Raw genomic sequence first — 16,246 nt, 5'->3', positions numbered from 1 at the left:
CCCCAGGTAAGAAGATCTGGGTGTAACAAATTGCCTGACACTTCCTTTAAGTTTAGTTTATGACATTCCTCTCTGTACATTCCTGAAAAATGATGGTATAAAGTGAATTCCTATGCTATGCCCTTCTGAATCCTCTACATCTAGTTATCATTTCTGAACCCCCTCCCCCAAACACACACACCTTCTCACTGCTTCTGTCATGCTCTGTGGGTGTTTGCTGCTTAATGATGTACAGATAACAGCAAAGCATTCCTTCAGCAATGCGTGAAGTGAACTTAGCCTGGCGGAGGACAGCGTGTTTACTTAGTCTGTTGGAGGAACGAGGAGGCAGCTGAATCTAGCAGGCAACGGAGCTCTGTCTCTTGTGAATATAGCAAGAGCCACACACATACACAGATAGAGCAGTCAGTGACTCCTTCATCCTCCTTCTGCTGTAAGCTGGATTGCAATAGGTTGAGCTGGTAAGGAGGGGCGGAGAAAGGGCGGGCTAGGCTGAAATGTTTGTACAGCCACGGACTGTTGATTAGCTGATGCTCCCTGTCTGTCATGCATTTAGCCACCTTCTGTACGCTCGCACTGCAGTATGTAGAGCAAAGCAGATGGGTGTTCAGCGTTAATGGGACAGGCGAGATGTGGTGGGGAATGGATTAGGGATGGTGAAAACCCGCCCCTTGCATGGCTCCGCCCTAGGCACGGGCTTTGGAGGCCTTCCCAGAAATCCGGCCCTGTTTGCAGAGACATTATAGCATGATTAAATACGCCTGTCAGTTGCAGCATAAGGTAACTTATCTTGATCCTTGCAAATGGAAATGTAACAATTATGCATCCATCCTGAAATATGAAAAAAAGGAAAGGTTAAGATAAGGGGCCGTGCACAGCGTTGATGAGGGTTAGCCTTCACCTCTACCTAAGTGACTGCGCAGATGTATCTCTGGATGGGAAATGGGGCATTAGAATTAGTCCTCATTAATCATGAAGAAATAAAGCATGAGAAAATGAATTATGCAAAGAACCTACAGAATAAGGTATTAATCCTGAATGTCCTATATTGTGGGATGTCACTAAATACTAATGAGGTATGTTTGTAGGATTCCCACACTTGAAGGACCACGAAAAAAACCACCCTTTTTATTTATTATTTATTTCTTTTTCAGAGCTGCACATGGACTGCATCATTTGTATTCATACACTGTATGCAGAGGCAGGCAATCAGATGCATTACAGCAGGATGTATAGTATATCATGTCAGCTGACCCCACTACCATGCACTGCAGTCAGTTCTGTAATACTGGGAATACACAATGAGATTTTTCAGCAGTTTTACTGTCCAATCGATTTTCCGATTGTTTTCGAATCGATTTCCATTTACTTCTATGAGAAATCGATAGAATATAAGATCGAAAATGAGATCGAACCTGTCGGAAATTATCTATCAAACCATCTATCTGCCAAAAAAATCTCACGGTGTATTCCCAGCATAATACAGTAACTGTTTGAGCTAATCTCCAGCCACAATGATTGATTTGGCTTTGGATTGGTTATCTTTATGTGACTACAGGTTTCATATAGAAAAAGTCAGATTTGGGCACTCAAATTACTGTTACTCTAGTAGCTCTAAGGCTGGTTTTACATATGGTGTGGTGCGATTATCCTGCGGCAGGGGAGCCCCTCTCAGGACAATTGCTCTGCACCATTTTGTGTTTGAATCACCCTGTGGCAGACTGCGCAGACAGGGTAATTTGTGTAGCTCCGTCCTGACTCACTGACCTGTTTGTGTAGATCCGCCCCAGCTCATTTTGACTGCTCACACAACTACCACTACATTCTAAATAGATTGTTGCGGTGCCATTGGCTCCAATGCAATTGCATGTCAACTAGTACAGCTAGTAATGCACTCTTGAGTCTGCATCGCCTCTGCGTCGTCGAAAGTACATAGTCTCATTGCATTGCCTTGCGTGTAGGGTGGCCAGTCTCATAGACACTAATGGCCACTACGACAAGGGAGTGTACCGCGATGCAAAGCAATGCAGCATGTGTGAAAGGGGCCTGAATGTGTACATTTATATTTATATAATGCTTTTCTCCTGGCGGACTCAAAGCACCAGAGCTGCAGCCACTAGGACGCCCTCTGTAGGCAGTAGCAGTGTTAGGGAGTCTTGCCCAAGGTCTCCTACTGAATAGGTGCTAGCTTACTGAACAGGAAGAGCCGAGATTTGAACCCAGGTCTTGTGTGTCAGAGGCAGAGCCCTTAACCAGAACACTTTCCAGTCACTGCCATGGAGCTGGACTTAAAAAAAAACTCAAACAAGAACTGGAAGTTGGCTGTCCAACTTCCAACATTTGCCACACTAAGGGCCTCATTTTTCAACCTGGATTTTTTACGCACATACAAAATAATGCAAAGAATCTATGTACAGTAGTATAGAGCTGAAGGCAGGGTTTCTGCACAGAGCCATCACCTGATGCTGCCCACCTCCTCCCCATGCTCCCTCCTGAGGAGGTGGACAGCATCAGCTCTGTTAGAGGAAGTGCAGGTAATAAAAAATGAATAATGCAAAAGTGGTGTACAGTATGCGAAATGCACGGAACAGTGTGCACTGTAAATGACTATTTATTCCACACAATATACTTTGATAAAACATGAGTCTGAACTACAGCTTCAATGTATATTGGCTTTTTATGCTTGCAGCAGGCTTCTGCAGGAAAACGTATGGTGTTAAAATCTACAGGCGATCTTCCTTCTGAGTTCTGACTGCAATGATCTTGCCATGAATATGGGCCTGTGAGATCGTCTCAGAAAGCCAGCACTGCATGTGACATTTCTCAGTATTCCATATGCAGTGATGAGATTCATGAGGAGAACATTCTGAACACTTGCCTTGGTGTAAAAGGCTCCCCAGTAGCCTGTCATGAGACCTGCTTCCCTGCTCTGTCACTCTGTCATGTGTGGATTGCTAATGTACTCACCGGGGTCCCTCTCAGTGTGGCAGATCCATACAGCATGAAACTAATGAAATGAGTTAATATGGTGCAGCGAGTGCATGTGTGTCACAGATGTTTTATGATTTTATGGATTGCTTTAGATCCAGAGGTAGACTCATCTCTGTATTGAGTTACATGTAGCTCCAAAGGAATGCATCCACTGAAAACTTGAACTGCTTCCAAGCACATCTCCATATGGAGCTTTGTTATTTATTTGCGTCTGCTATGACATACAGCTTGTCACCTCTAATGCTTTGTACAATGTCACTGGTGTGCCACTTCCCTACGCGGGATCTGATATCTATCACTAGGTGTCACTAGAAAAATGGAGCTTCTATTTTGAGAATCTGTGCCAGCACTACATGTATGAGGAGGGAGGATTATGGGGAGGCAGAGTCCTGCGGGTCACCGTTATACACTTACACGCCGGGAGGGAGGCTTCAAAATGTCATCACAAAACAGATTCTCTGGAGCTGATGTAATGAGCTCAGAGGGATTCGCTTTAATTAGCGATAGATTTAACCAACTTCCCTCACCATGAAGCCTCACAAAGCTGAATACAAACTTAGTAAAGCAGCTTTGGGCTTACTTAATATAGATTGTCACTTTGCTTCCTAAAAGGTGTAGGAGGAACAGTACTATATTGCAGGGTAAATCCCTGTAGCACGAAAAAGCTTGTAAGCTTTGTCTTTTTTGTTACATGTGTCACATGAATAATTTGCTGTTGTCCTGTGTATTTAGGGCAATAGTATGCAGCCCGTTTTCTGTTCAGGTCTCTGGAGATTCAAGAACATCTATTACTTCATGTTAAAAGTATGGTTAGTTAATGGTGCTTCTTTCTTAAAATGTTTTCTTTTTTTCTAATTAGATGATTGTAGCAACATTAAAGTAGATCCAACTGCAGATCTGCCAGTGGCAGCCATATTGCTCCTTGTTGGATATAGTCTAACATCAAGAGCTGGGGAAAATGGTCCACTGTCAAATCAAGTCTGAAAGTGGATTGAAAATGGTTAACTTTTTGACTGACTCAGGTGCATGAACATAGTTTAAGCACCAGCGATTTTGAAAATCGCCCTAAAAGCGCTTGTGCAATGATTCCCTATGAGAGTGTTCACATCTGAGCGGTTCGATTACGATCCGCTCACCAAAGCGCTGCCTATACCATTTTCAGGGCGATTTGCCTATAATGGCAGGTATCAACAAGCAATGGGCAGCGCTCACAGGCTGCAAGTGAAGTGAAAGCTCCAGAGATATGCCCAGCCCCTTGAGGATAAATACACACCTTGAATACAAATCAGATGCAAATGATGTGCTAACACTAATCTAAGTTCTAAAATTTGAATGCAAGCTGACACCCCTGGAGGCAGCTAGCCTGAAGTATACTTAAGTTTTGTACAGCATACATTGTGAAAAAAAAGTTTTGTACAGCAGAAGGAAATGGCAGCGCTTCCAAACAGATGCTGCACCTGAATTGACTACCTGCACAAGTATGCAGAGCTCGAATAACGGGCAGATTACACACCTTGCATTCAAAACAGGTACAGTAAAGGGGGGCGTTAGCTTCAGCATAAGTTGTGCACAAATTATCCCTACTAGACTCTCCCCCGTGGGACCCCTAATACTTAAAATGAACCCAAGGTAAGAGTGATACGGAGCCTGCCATATTTATTTCCTTTTAAGCAATACCAGTTGCCTGGCTGTCCAGCTGATCCTCTGCCTCTAATACTTTCAGCCATAGACCCTGAACAAGCATGCAGCAGATCAGTCGTTTCTGACAAAATGTCAGAACTGACAAAATTAGCTGCAGGCTTGTTTCTGGTGTGATTCAGACTACTGCAGCCAAATAGAACAGAGGAACTGCCAGGCAACTGGTATTGTTTAAAAGGAAATAAATATGGCAGCTTCCATATCACTCTCAGTTTAGGTTCACTTTAACTCTTACAGTGAGAAAAAAAGGAGCACAGCCTAGTTCTAAGTAGGGTTGGGACTGTAGATACCCGTATTTATCTCATTGTGTTTCATGTCATTTTAGATACCCTTTAAAGCATTTAAGGACCACTCCAGCAAAAAAGCATTTCTATATCAAACCACAATGCCTTTCCCAGATACAGGGGGCCGGAGATGAGCAGTGCTTGTAGAAAACTTTTTACAGTTATACTAAAGTGGACAGTGATTTTATTTGCTTTAAGCCCCATCTACACCATACAATTTTTTGTCCGATTAGATTAGATTCATTGATTCGATTCAATCCGACATGTCCGATCGGGATTCGATTAAATTTCCCATTGCAAAACAATGGCAAATTGAATCGAATCGAATCCCGATCAGACATGTTCGATTGAATCGAATCACTGAAATCGAATCAAATCGAATCGGACAAAAAAATTCTATGGTGTAGATGGGGTTTTATGATATCTAGTCTAATAGGGGAAAACCAAAAGAAAAGAGATTGTTCAGTTGATGAAATATTGTGAAGAGCTTTCTCATTTTCTTTGCTTCAGCATATCCCCATTTCTGAGCACTGACATTTTGCTTTGACATGAGACGTGCAGCCAACTGACGGCCAAGAGCATTGTTCTCTCCAGTTACACCTCCCATTGTGTTACGTCACACTCACGCCGCTCCACTCCCCACATAGGAACAGAACATGTCATTTGTCTGCAGGCTAACGATGCGTCTGTCAGCCTAGCCCTATCACCTGAGGGATCGAGTACTGATCCCTGACAGGTGATATGCCTCGTACATGTGTATGAGATTTTGGTTAAAGTGGACCTGAACTCTTGCACAGGACAGAAGCAAAACATAGGGAAATGCACCCTGTATGTATGTATTTAGAAAGTTTAGCCTGTTTAATTCCCCCTCATTTGTGTATAATCACAAGTTGTAATTTGATCTTCCCCTGTGTCACATGACTGCCATGGCAGAGATGGCAGATAAGCTCATTTGAAAGCCAAGGATGTTAACAAATTGTCTGCTTCCACAAATCAGGAAGTAGAAACAGTGCAGATTTATTTTAGGGGTTGTATTAGCTGTAACAAATCATTTTTTTTTGTTATTATGCTGTTGTGCATCTTTTAGAGCAGAGAGGAAGTTCTGAGTTCAGGTCCACTTTAAAGGGTACCCAAAGTGACATGTGACATGATGAGATAGACATGTGTATGTACAGTGCCTAGCACACTAATAACTATGCTGTGTTCCTTTTTTCGTTCTCTGCCTGAAAGAGTTAAACATCTGGTATGTTAGTGGCTGACTCAGTCCTGACTCAGACAGGAAGTGACTACAGTGTGACCCGCACTGATAAGAAATTCCCCTTTTTATCTCTTTCATGTCCTCAGAAGCCATTTTCTGCTAGGAAAGTGTTTTATAGTTGGAATAGTGAGGGTCACACTGTAGTCACTTCCTGTCTGAGTCAGGAACTCTTTCAGGCAGAGAAAGAAAAAAAGGAACGCAGCATAGTTATTTGTGTGCTAGGCACTGTACATACACATGTCTATCTCATCATGTCACATGTCACCTTGGGTATCCTTTAAAGCTCAGTTCAAGGGTAAAAAAAACATTTAGCTTTGGATAATATAAGAATTTCAGAGCTTCTTTTGCATTTTTATTGCTGTTCAAAGTCCTCATCTTTGAGACTTTTTGTCAGACAAGAGTAGGAGAAATCCCTCCAAAGATAAAAGAGAAAGCTATAATAAAACAAATTCGTAGGGAAATGTAGAATCACCAACTATTTTTTTATTTCCAGTGCCAGCGCTCATTTCTTCATGTCTGCGGCTTTACCAATGGCCCCCTACCTAAAATGTCCGGAAACATGGTTGTGTCCTAGTATTCCTCAAATCCACCATTCTAGTATTGTTGCACTATATAATAGATTTATACAATCAGTATGAATGTTATACTGACACTGTTATGCAAATTGGAGAAGTGTCTGTTTGCTGTGCTATGTAGCTGGAGATTTTAGATCTGGCTCAAAAGAAAAAAAAAATCCAAAGATTTTGATGTAAACACTATAGATATTGAAAAACTACTTTCAAAGTCACATCATGTATCTAACGTCGCCTAGCATGTGAAAAGTGACAAATTAGGACTAATTTTACAGAACTGTATCTGGAGTGTATTTTTAGTGTACCTGATTGTTGCACTTGTTAGCTCTCCGGATGAACCAGTGTAATTCCAAAGCCCAGCAGACTAATAAGTAACCGAGGCAAGAAACTAGGTCAAATGGAATGATGAGGCCAAATAAATCATTGTTAACCAAAACAGATCTGTCAGGAGGTTCAGTTTCTCAACTTCTCAGCCCTGTTTCACCAACCATCAGCTGAATATAGTGCAATGAAACCTGACTGCTAACAATCCAAGCTAATGTGGGCAGCTGTAATTTGTACTTTGACCTTTAATCTGATCACTTATATAGTATAAGCAAGAAGATGTGAATCAGGACAATACCATTTATTGGCTAACTAAGAGAAAAAAAAGCGTACGCTTTCGGCAAGTAAGCCTTCTTCAGATTCATTCCAGTATACTGACAAGATGTTAGAAAACATAGCTTATATACATTGAACATCAAAAAGGAGGTACAGAGACTTGAGATTACCTACACAATCTGTGTATAGTATTCAAAGTCTGTTGGCCCTCATGATGCGTGCATAGCTTACCTGCTGCCGTCAAACCTGACCCCAACTTATCTAATAACAAAAAACCACCAGGACTGCTTGCTGACACTGGAATAAAAAGGCCAAAGCAGCCCTTCTTTATTTTAAAATAAATTTAACAATTCAATAAAACCGAAACATATAAAGAACAATTTTAAAGGGCAAGAGCTCCGGGGTACCGATAAACCTTGATGGGCATGCAACCTGTCAAACAGGCCCCCGCCGCAGACACCGGCTCAGGGACGGCCGCATGCCCCATTTTCAAATCGTACTCTTAGAAGACGCCCTTTTACCTCTGAACCAGGCAAGTAATTGCCCTACCACCGATCTCTTCATGACCAACCTCCGGAGCCCTAGACCCCGCCAGCTGCAATGACAGAAACCACCACCACCAGAAAAAACAGACCAACACTACCTAAAAAAAAAAAAAAAACAGGGAGGGTGGGTGGGAATCTCCGCTCTCCGCCGCAGCCAACTGAAGTGCGCGCGCTTCCTGCTGCCGACGTCACTTCCTGGAGACCACGCCTAGCGCGGCCGGCCTACAGCGCTCCCGTCTCCTCCCCCTCCCTCTTCCGCATTAACCCCTACCTAACCCTGCCCGCTGAAGCCTAGCCTCATCATGGGGCCCTCCCTTCTAGCTCGCTGCTCTCCCCTGCGTACGGGCCCGCCTTGATGCGTGCATAGCTTACCTGCTGCCGTCAAACCTGACCCCAACTTATCTAATAACAAAAAAACCCCAGGACTGCTTGCTGACACTGGAATAAAAAGGCCAAAGCAGCCCTTCTTTATTTTAAAATAAATTTAACAATTCAATAAAACCGAAACATATAAAGAACAATTTTAAAGGGCAAGAGCTCCGGGGTACCGATAAACCTTGATGGGCATGCAACCTGTCAAACAGGCCCCCGCCGCAGACACCGGCTCAGGGACGGCCGCATGCCCCATTTTCAAATCGTACTCTTAGAAGACGCCCTTTTACCTCTGAACCAGGCAAGTAATTGCCCTACCACCGATCTCTTCATGACCAACCTCCGGAGCCCTAGACCCCGCCATCCCACACGAGCGAGAAACCTCACGCTCGTGAGGCCCACAAAAACAATGCTCTCCTGACGCCCTCGCTCAAAGCCAACGCCCACAGGTCGGTCCCGATGGCATTGAGGTGAACTCCATCCCGACGCAAAAACAGCTCCGTGTCGGACTCTAGCTCCACATGACGCACGGCTACTCCCCCGTTCCTGACAACAAAGCTAGACACTTCTCTATTAAGCTTCTTTCTTGCCCTGTTCACACGATCTACCGACCTAGCCAACCTCCATGACCTTCTAGCTACCATCTCAGACCATACGATCACTGTGGCCGGGAAATCTGATCTCATCCTCATGAAGTCGAATTTAATGTCCCTTATGATCTGCCTCGTAGAGCGGGAGGCCAGATCGTTACCTCCCACGTGCAGAACCAGCACGTCCGGAGCCCGATCCCATCTCACGAAACGATGAAGCTCAGGCAAAACTCTGTCCCATGTCATTCCTGGCACTCCAATCCACCGTAAGCAGGCCTGGGATCTCGGAATGCCCAACTGACGTCCGTCCGGACGCACCTGAGCTCTTCTTGCACCCCAAGCCACGTAGGAGTGACCGAGGATCCACACCAGACGCGGAGGACCATCTGTAGAGACATAAACAAAAAACAGAGCACAACAAAACACCCTTCCGCCATAAACAGTAACAGTATACAAGACATTCTAAACTAAGTGAGGTCTCACATAAGAACAAAACCGAGCCGATTCCCATCTGCCAATCCTTTTTATCAGGCTGTTATCCAGACCCCATCGGGCGGCTTCCGTGGCCGCTCCAATTCTGAATGAATGCGACGCATACTCCAATGGGGGAACCCCCGCTAGCGACAGACCCTTCCGAAAAATGGCTACAAACTGGAATTTGGTTAGAGGCGTCCCATTCTGATGACACAGAAAGGATGTGGCCCCCCGGGGGCGCAATCCCTTAAAAACGGAAACAACCCGCACTGGGCAAACCGGTGACCCCGCTACCTTGAACAAGGTGACCGACCTGCCCTTCCCGGCCTGATCCGTCTTTGAACGCCGCAAAAAGATCTCAACGGACCGTTCCGCTAAGATAACGTCCCCTTCCAAAATTCCCGCCGGATTCGCCTTGCTGGGGCTGACCAACTCGCTTATTCTAAAGGCTCCGAAAAACGCTAACCCAAATGCAGCACTAAACAAGGCCACCTCGAAATCCGACGTACAAATTGCTGGCAACTTACCCACCAACAAAGTGAGCAACTCAAAAGTAACTGGGCGGCGGCTATCCCGCTTAGACGGACCTGCCCTAAAACCCCTCAATGCTAACCTCACCCTGAAGTCCTTGGTAATGTCCGCCTCCCCCCGCATCTTGAACCAAAAAGAAAGTGCAGCCATTTTTTTACTCATAGCCGAGGGTGAGATCCCCGCCGCACCATTGACTGCTATAAAGTGAAATAACTGACACAACCTGTCTCCTGAAAGGTATGAAGCTTCCGTCTGAGTTGACAGTTCGCTCCACTGATCCCAGACCGTTGAATAAGCTGACCAGGTCCCCTTGGACAAAGCCCTGGACATCCATTCCTCTATCTCGCGAAGGGAACCTCCCATAATTCCTCCGGGCAGGGAGTCCCGAACTGCTCTGCTCCAGGGGCGAGGCTGCGAAATCGTTGCCACTGAAAGCGAGATAGCCCGTCAGCAATAACGTTTTCGACTCCCGGTAAATGCGCTGCATGCACGAACATATTAAGTTGCAAGCAAACTAAAACCAAGTGCCGCAATAACCGCACTACCGGAGGGGAGGACGCAGAGATTTGATTGATGGCTGTTACCACTCCCAGATTATCGCAATTAAAGCGAATACGCTTATTGCGCAAGAACGGGCCCCACAGGGTGACCGCTACCACTATCGGGAACAGCTCCAAAAGCAGAAGGTTCTTCGTAAAACCTGCCTGCTTCCAGCTTTCAGGCCACGCCGCTGCGCTCCACTTCCCACCGAAATATGCACCGTAGCCATGCGCCCCGGACGCGTCGGTAAACAGCTCTAAATCGTGGTTCAGAACGCTGTCTTCCATCCAGACGGAACGCCCATTGAAATTTTCGAGAAAACTCAGCCATACCCTCAAATCTTCCTTGTGCTCGCCACACAGCCGTACGTGGTGATTTGGTGATATCACCCCGGCCGTCGCCATAGCCAATCGCCTGCAAAAAATCCTGCCGATGGGGATAATCCTGCAAGCAAAATTTAATTTCCCCAGCAGTGATTGAAGGGAACGGAGCGTGACCTTCTTGTGCTTTAAAACCTCACGTATGGTTGCCAGTAAATCCACGACTTTGTCCTCTGGCAATCTACATTCCATTGCCACGGAGTCAATCGTGATGCCCAAGAATTTGATAACTGTCTGAGGGCCCTCAGTTTTTTCCTCAGCCAGAGGGACTCCGAAGTCTGCACAAATCTGCTGCATAGTAGCCAGCAAATAAGCACATTCCGAGGAGCCCCCCGGGCCCAGGAACAGAAAATCATCCAAATAGTGGATCACTGAATGGATTCCTGAAACCTCCTTAATTACCCACTCCATGAAAGAACTAAATTTTTCAAAATATGAGCAAGATATCGAGCAACCCATTGGCAAACAACAATCAATATAGTAACCTCCCTCCCAAAAACATCCGAGCAGGTGAAAACTATCTCTATGTATGGGCAGCAAACGGAAAGCCGACTCAATGTCGGTCTTCGCGAGCAGCGCCCCCCGTCCCATGCGCCTCACCCATCGAACCGCCACGTCGAAGGATGTGTAAGCCACGGATGCCTCCTCCCGCTCGATACCATCATTCGCCGACAATCCTTTTGGGTGTGACAGATGATGAATCAAGCGGAAGGAGTTCGGTTCCCTCTTGGGAACAATGCCTAACGGGGACACAACCAAGTTCTCTAATGGAGGGGATGAAAAGGGGCCGACCATCCGGCCCAAGCGCACTTCCTTCCGAAGTTTGTCTGAAACTACCTCAGGCTGTGACCCTACGGATTTTAAATTTCGATGCGGGGGAGGGGAACAAACTGCCCCAGAGGAATGGATATTAAAACCAACTGTGAAACCGCGGCGAAGGAAATCTGCCGCCTCGACATCCGGATACCTACTTAGGTACCGCTCCATCCTTGTGACTTTCACTGGGGTCATCCCTCTAAGCGGAAGACTCCCCTACCCTTCCCCTGACGGGAGCACCGAGCAGAGGCGTGTGTCCCCCCACAATTGGCACATTCGTGCTTAAATCGACACGAGCTACCGAACTTACATGAGCTGTCGTTAAACTTCCAGCACACCCCTGGACGTCTATTGGCCAGCTGCCCTGAGCCCCCCGAACTGCTGGCCCCCCCTTGAAAGGACTGGGAACCTTTACTCGTTGGGATCATCAATTTCATCCACAATACGATGTCTTTATGATTCCAACGGATCTCCGACCGCACCGCCTTGCGCTCCCTGAACTGCTCGTCGTAACGAAGCCACGCATTGCCTCCATATGACCGATGAGCTTCAGCGATACTCTCCTGATAGCAAAACAGCGCCGAGCAACATTCGGGTTGTTTTTCGCCGATAACGCTGGCCATAATTGCAAAAGCTTGTGCCCAATTCTGGTGTGTGCGCGGGATCAACCTATAACGCCTGCGCTCCTCCTCCTCTTTCTTGCTCTCATCCGGCTTGACCCTATCCAAGTTAAATTTTTCGAGCGGTAGTAGAGAAAAAATCTCCACGTACTCGCCCCTCCATATTTTTTCCTTGACCTCTTTTTTTAAATGCGTCCCTAAGGGACCATCGATGCACAAGTAGAGCTCGCCTTTTGCGGCATCGGACAGCCGAACCGAATCCGATTCTCCCCCACTCTGTTTTTTTGCTGACTCCGCCGACTCCCCGGAAGGAACCGCTACCGGGGGGACCGCAGGCACCCCCTCGGCCAAAGCCTGAGAAACCACGGGAGGAGGTGCCTGTGAGACCACAGGAGCGACCTGGGGAGCAACCGGCAGGGTGTCCATAGGTACCACAGTGGCCGGAACCAGGGGAGCTAAACCCGTTGTACCCCCCCAAGCTGCCGTGGGAGCCGCTACCCCCCGCTACGCTTACCCCTTGCAACACATCCCGTAGACCCAATAGCAGGGAATTGACCAAGGACAATGCAGGAGTCGCGGATGCCACGGCTGCCGAATTGCCCGACCCTGGCAAGGAGGGCAGTCCCAACAAACCACTACCCACCCCTGCATTTGCCGCAACAATGCCACCAACCTCCCCAACATTTTGAACAGTAGAAAGGGCATTTATTAGGTTAGTCTCACCTGGCTGCACCGGACGTGCGTCCCGACCAGCCGAACCTCCAGATCCAGACGACTCCCTCCGACCAGACTACCCTACCAAAGGCGACGGAGCCCCGTCCCTTGACGACTCAGAGTCTTGATCCGAATGGCTGTCCGAAACGTACTGTGCCGCGTTGTCCTGCCCTCTGGATGCCCCTCCACCGGGTGACGAGCGCGTACTCCGATCACCGCCCTGGCGTGAACCTCGACTGCTGTGTGCGGCGGGCCGCTTGCTGCGCGGTGGCGAAGGGGCTCTCCTTGCCTTCTTAGGCGCCTTCCCCTTACCCTTGGCTTGAGAACTGCGTCCCTTGGCCTGCACCCGGACCGGCGCAGCCGTGTCACCATGGGCTGATGCTGAGCGGGTGGGATCATCCGACCTGGCCTGCTTGCCGCGACCCGCCTCCGATGGCCTTGTCTTCTTCCTCACCTGCGGTGTCTGGCTGCGTGGCTGCGGGGGTGCCGACTCCCCTCCCCCAGCCGCTTCCTCAACGACCCCCTCACTAGAGGCGCTGGCAGCATTCTTCCCGGCCGCACCCTTGGTTGATCCTGTCTGCCTCTTGGGTGCAGGGGCTGGTGGCGCCTGAATGGGACTTCCTTCCCTCCGCGCGGCCCGAGGTGAAGCTTCTGGGCTAAGTCTGTCCGGAGGCCTGGACACTCTGGCGCTAGCGCGCGCCCCGCTTCCCCCGGCTGACATGGCAGCCATTTGAATTGCCACCCACTGTGGCCCTCTCGCCGTTGCCTCACTCCTGACCATCTGGAGCAAGGCATCAATGTCCTGCTCCGCCATGGCTGCCACTGAAGTGTGGGACGGACTCACCGCGTGGTGCTGCTGGGAGCTGAACCGACCTCCTCTCCTCACTGCAGCCCCGACAACCACCGCGGCTACTACAGGAATCCTCCCGCCGATCCCCCTACTGTCGCTGGTAGCCTTCACCGCTGCACGGATCGCCGCACAATCTCCGCTCTCCGCCGCAGCCAACTGAAGTGCGCGCGCTTCCTGCTGCCGACGTCACTTCCTGGAGACCACGCCTAGCGCGGCCGGCCTACAGCACTCCCGTCTCCTCCCCCTCCCTCTTCCGCATTAACCCCTACCTAACCCTGCCCGCTGAAGCCTAGCCTCATCATGGGGCCCTCCCTTCTAGCTCGCTGCTCTCCCCTGCGTACGGGCCCGCCTTATGTCTTGAAGGTGGTAAAATTGGTCAGTGATTGTGTTTGTCAAAATTGTGTGTGTGTGTGTGTATGTGCACCTGTAGGCTGCAATTACCAGGACTATTTAAATATGCACTTGCCACATAGTTCAGCCATCCAGTTGTTGTATAGTGCAACTGATTGGCAACGTTTGAAACCACACATCAGCGGTTGACACAGAGTAGTTATTGCAGGATACAAAACTGCCATATGTAACATCAGCAGGCTGCTCACTTAGAGGCTCATACATGGGACCAGTGCCACCCCACTGTCCTTGTTCAATGCTTGCAGCTGCCTACAAAGGTTCAGTAGATCCATGAGAGCAGTTGCCAGGAAGTGAGGGTGCTCGTCAGGGAGGGGGCAAAGTTGGAGGCAGAGGACAGTAAGTGGCTGCAGAGGGTGCATGAGAGGACCTGACACTGGAGGAGGTACAGCACCACTGCTGCCCTGATCTGCTAGTCTGTTAAAGAGGAACTCCAGTGAAAATTATGTAATAAAAAAGTGCCTAATTTTTATAACAATTATGTATAAATGATTTAGTGATTTAGTCAGTGTTTGCTCATTGAAAAGTCTTTCCTCTCCCTGATTTACTTTCTGACATTTATCCCAATGTGACATTTTTACTGCTGGCAGGTGATGCCCATGGAAGGAGAAGCTACTTGCTTTTTTGGCCGTTGGAAAAAGCTGTAACCAGCTGTTATTTCCCACAATGCAACAAGGGTTCCACCACAATATCAGCCATACAGAGCCCCCTGATGATCCGTCTGTGGAAAGGAAATGATTTTTCATGGGAAAGGGGTGATCAGCTACTGATTAGGATGAAGTTCAATTCTTGGTTATGGTTTCTCTTTAAAGAGAAAAGGATGTGGATGTTAGTGGAGAGGGGAGTTTTTCTGTCTGTGTAATAAAGGGGGGGGGGGGGGGGAGTAGTAGAAGAATGGTGGCAGCTGTTTTTTTAAGGGGGGAAGCATGGTGGCCAGAAGAAGGATGGAGAGTGCATGAGTGATGGTGGCTGCATTTTTGCCAATGGTTGGAAGTAAAAGGTGATGGTGCCTGCCCTTGCTAGAGGAAAATCTATGTCTTGAGAATAAAGTTGAAGTGAACCGAGCACCATTTTTAGCACCCAGGTCATCTCAATAGCACATTAAAATTGCATATTAACAATGTGGCTCATTACTTAAAAACATTCCATTCTATCTCTTCTTTTTAAATTTAAATGTTTGTTAGAGGCTTTGATTGCTCTACTTTCATGGCTTACTGTCCACAGAAAGAGCAGGCAGATAAGGATTGCTGTAATTATTAGTAGCAATGAGCAAACAAAAGCTTTCATCAGCGGGGAAAAGGGAAGGATAGGACACTGTACTTCAAACCATTTAGAAAATCACACTTGATTACATTCACACATTCATCTGGATTAATAAGGGCAGAAGGAAGGGAAGGGGGGAAATGGAAGCTCCTACAGCTATTAGAAACCAGGACAATCTGCGGAAAAAAAGCTGCTTGGATCCGTTTAAGGTGGCTACTCATTTTCAAATAAGGGAGGTTATGATGGCTGTGTTAGCTTCACCCTCCCCCACCCCTCCACACATTGGCCACTGGTTAGGGAGTATCTGATTGGTGGAAACTAGCCCCCAGACAATTCGGACTCCTGCTGATTATTTTCTGTTAATATAAGTAATATGCATACTACCAAGAGGATCCAATTGTAAGCACTATTTCTACAGAGAACAACAAGGTCATTATATAGACACTTGAATAAAATCATATTGCACAGAAAACAGACACCTGGAGGAAAGAATAGACATTACCCAAAACTGATGGAAAACCACAGTGGATTTGACCACACCAGATAATGGCACATTGTTAAGGAGTAAATTGGGGGCTTTTGGTACTTTTACAGCCTGGATCAGACAGACACAGAAATAATTATACATGCTTGACAAGCAAAAGAAAATTTCTCCCAGAGTAAAATGTGCTATAAATTGCTTTTCTCCTATGTTGCTGTCACATACAGTAGGTAGTAGAAATCTGACAGAACTGACAGGT

The 16,246-nt window shown here is 47.3% G+C and overlaps 1 protein-coding gene across 1 annotated transcript in view; it reads left to right on the top strand.

The window, feature by feature from the left end:
• The first annotated feature begins 561 nt into the window (after window positions 1–561).
• The window catches only part of HCN2 (hyperpolarization activated cyclic nucleotide gated potassium and sodium channel 2), a 219,051-nt gene continuing 203,366 nt past the window's right edge, over window positions 562–16,246 (top strand). The window contains exon 1 of the mRNA XM_068234059.1: window positions 562–780. The gene's annotated coding sequence lies outside the window, so the exon portion shown is untranslated. The remainder of the gene's footprint in view (window positions 781–16,246) is intronic.

This window comes from Hyperolius riggenbachi, chromosome 1, assembly GCF_040937935.1.
Source record: "Hyperolius riggenbachi isolate aHypRig1 chromosome 1, aHypRig1.pri, whole genome shotgun sequence".
Lineage (NCBI taxonomy): Eukaryota > Metazoa > Chordata > Amphibia > Anura > Hyperoliidae > Hyperolius > Hyperolius riggenbachi.
Note: the sequence above shows the minus strand (reverse complement) of the source record. Positions and strands in the feature narration are given on the sequence as shown.